General features: G+C 39.8%; 1 non-coding gene across 1 annotated transcript; it reads right to left on the bottom strand.

The window, feature by feature from the left end:
• Positions 1–551: 551 nt before the first annotated feature.
• LOC123845075 (U6 spliceosomal RNA) lies at positions 552–658 on the bottom strand. Its single transcript, XR_006790921.1, has one exon. It is a non-coding gene; the product is annotated as a U6 spliceosomal RNA (small nuclear RNA).
• Positions 659–3470: the final 2812 nt, after the last annotated feature.

Below are 3470 nucleotides of genomic sequence, written 5' to 3' on the forward strand. Positions count from 1 at the left end.
GCATCGTCTTACTCTTCTTGGAGGAAGATAATTGTACTGCCTGCGGAAAAGACAGTATCTACGACAGTGCTTTAGAACATAATAGGTTCTCATTAATTGCTTACTGGACGGATGGAAATTACTTGGCTCCTGGAACTGAGTTTCAGGATACAAAATTCTATCAGTGGAAAACTTCAGAGTAGAAATGTTTTATTAGGCCTGAGTAATTGTTTTTCTTTCTTTGAGGAGTACTATCAGGTACCCCAATCCCTGCCTCTGAATTTCCAGAATTCTTTGGTACAAAGCTGTTATCATTATTTGGGTACTCGATCAACGCCTCATAATAGCAATTAAAGATTCGTGGTTCTCTCTCCCTCTCTCTCTTTCTTTTTTTTACCTGCCTTTGGTTTTTCTCCACATCCTAGTGACTTGACACAACGGCCTGAGAGAAAGAACCTATTCCAAACCTGGCCAGGGAGTGGGAATGCTGGCTTGCTGCATCTCAAGTCAGGTCTCAGAACTGAGTAGGGACAAAAGCCTCACTCCATGATGGAGGGCACATCTTCCACATCTAAAAATATGAATACTGCACGAATTGGCATGTCATCCTTACACAGAGGTCATGCTAATCTTCTCTGTATCATTTCAACTTTAGTATATGTGCTGCCGAAGTGAGCATCATAGTTCTCTTTTATATATGTGTTTAATCAGACAGGTCCTCAGGCTTTTCTCCTGACAGCCTTTGGAACAAGCCAAATCAAAAGCAAGTGTGTAATACTGTAACAGAAGTTTCTATATCATACTAAATCTTTATGTACCTTTATATTGCAATTATTTCTCTTTGCTATATTTTTGTGATAGATTTCAATTTTATATAGTCAAATACATTGCTCTTCATTGTGTGGTTTATGTCTTTGGTGCTCTGTTTAGGAAGGTTTAAATGCCATAAATTTATATACATATTAAATGATGGTTATTTTATTGTTTTTATTATTTCACATTTTACATTCAATTTATTTGGAACTGAATTTGATGGGAAAATACAATTTTATATCTGTTTTCCCCAAACAGCCAATTGTCCTGAAACTATGTATTAAAGAATTCAATCTTTATCATTTACTAACCTCTTATCTGTATTTGAGTCTACTTCTGACCTACTTTATATTTCACTATAATAAGATTCTTAAGAGTGGGAACATTGTCTTATAATTTCTTTGTACTTCTAGAAACTGCAGCAGTGCTTAGTTCTCAATAATTATTGAATCAATGGATCAATTCTCCAATTCACTTAATTGATCCATCAGACTTGCTAATTTTACTGTATAAATATTTCTGGAATCATTCCTCATCCTTTTTTTACCCACACTGCCTGCCCTACTTCAGGCCCTAATAATTACAGAGTTTTTCCAATGCATCTTACACACAAACAGAATAAAGTTCTAAAATGCAAATCTGATCAAATAACCTCCCTGATTAAAATCTGTGAATTTCATTTCATGTTCCATACCTTTGAGGGTCACCAAGGCCCTGAGCTCAACCAAGTGAAACTACTTTTAGTTTTCCAAACATGCCTGGTTGGTTTTTATTTTGTTTTGTTTTAAATCTTTGCCTTTGTAAAAGTTGTACAGCTTGGTAAGTGCTGTGATAGAGGTTTTGACAAAGTGGATTAGGATAAGGAGAGGGGATTCTTGAGAATAGAAAGGTAAGTGAGTTTTGACCAGGATGAACAAAGGTACAGAGGTGTGGAAGAGCGTCCACGCTGTCCCAGGACCAAAGTCGTTGAGAATGACTGGGGGGTGGCTGAAGGTGAAGACACAATGGGGGCCAGATCATGAATGCTCTTGCATGTCATAACCATGGACTTTGAGTTTTTCCTACAGGAATGTGGAGTCAAATTTAAATGGGGAAGTAGCTTGATTACAATTTATTTTTTTAGGGGGGAGGTAAAGTTGATAGCAGCCTGAAAGATGGATTGACAGAGAATGAGTCTAAAAGTCAGAAACCAGGTTAATAATAGATTCTTCAATAATACAGGTGACATAGGATAAGGCCAATAGTTTTGAGAATGAGAAGAAGGGGCGCATATGATGTTAATGTAGAAAATTCTGTAAGATTTTGTGACTGCTTAGGCAGGAGGGTGAATAAAAGAAATAACTAGTGAGTGACCCCCTCACACCCCAAATCTTGCACCTACTGCCATTTCTGTCTTGGACTAATTGGGTAGATGGTGATGTTCTTTACCAAGATGGGAAATTCAGGAAGAAGACTTGTTTAGAGGATTGTGGGCAGTGGGGAAGAAAGGAGAGACAATATACTTAATATTGGACACATGGAGAGTTTCCAGAAGGAGGAAGCTGTTAAGAGTGTCAAATGCTGCAGACAGGACAAGTCAGATGCAGACAGAAAGTGCCCATTTGGACTGAGCAGTGAGAAGGTTTGAGTGTTCCTCCTAGAAGCTGAGAAGTAAGAAAGCAGAGACTGTCAGTACAAACTTCTCTGGAAATGAGCTTAGCTGCAAAGGGAAATAAACATGTCGATCCGTGGCTATAGGAGGCACCTGCCCTACACCTTTTATTTTACCATGGGATTCATGGGAGCTAATATTGTCTCCACGCTGGAGTGTAACCTCTTTGAGGCCAGAGACTGTGTCGTGGTTTCCTGGATGACCACTTGGTTCTCAAAGCCGTAACATCTTACGAGTTTCTAATCCTCTGCAGTGTCTATAATTATCTTGGTACTTGGGCAGGAGCATTCAATTACATGGTTGCTGAACTGAATACTGTGGATGGGTGACTCACAGCCCTGAACTGGATTATTCAAAATGTCAGTGCCTCAATTTCCTCCTCATCAACAGCAATTACTATTGGAGTTCTTTTAATAATAAATTGAACATGGAAACATTGTCCTTGCTGTCAAGAAGTGTTCACATTCATCTACTTAATGAGAAGGCCAGTCTTCCTTCCTTCCTAGAAATATGATGAGAAGTAGTGGATATATGAAGGCGAACGCACGCATAGTGCGCTAAGACATGGCTAAGCCATAAAATCTCTTTTCATACGTTATGCGCTCTGGGTAGGTACAACCACGAGTCAGCTAACCACACGAGATGCTTTTAGGTCTGGCAAGTGGGATGGAAAGCTCGCTGCATCAGTCTCCTCTGTGAGTGCCTGCACGCTTTCTGGTTTCAGGCTGGCAACGTCCTGTGGTGTGTCTGGCCTGGCCAAACCCAGGAAGTACTGAACTTATTAAAATTTAAAAACAAACCAAAGATGTTTGGAACCTCCCAAAACACTCACGTTGTGTCTGAGGGTGAGGGCTTGGATTCAGTTCTTATTCGACATGAGCACCATATATCAGGAAAACACAAACAGTGCAGGGCAATTTTATGAAAGGGCTACACCCTTGCATTCGGTCTTATGACAGTCTCAAAAAGCAGCTCCTGTCCAGGGCCTAGGGGAATTTGGTGAAGCATTCTGTCTTTTTTCGATTCC

The sequence above is a fragment of the Mirounga angustirostris genome, unplaced genomic scaffold (assembly GCF_029215605.1).
Source record: "Mirounga angustirostris isolate CCGP_5_RB_7025 unplaced genomic scaffold, mMirAng1.0.hap1 SCAF_5, whole genome shotgun sequence".
In the NCBI taxonomy this organism is placed as follows: Eukaryota; Metazoa; Chordata; class Mammalia; order Carnivora; family Phocidae; genus Mirounga; species Mirounga angustirostris.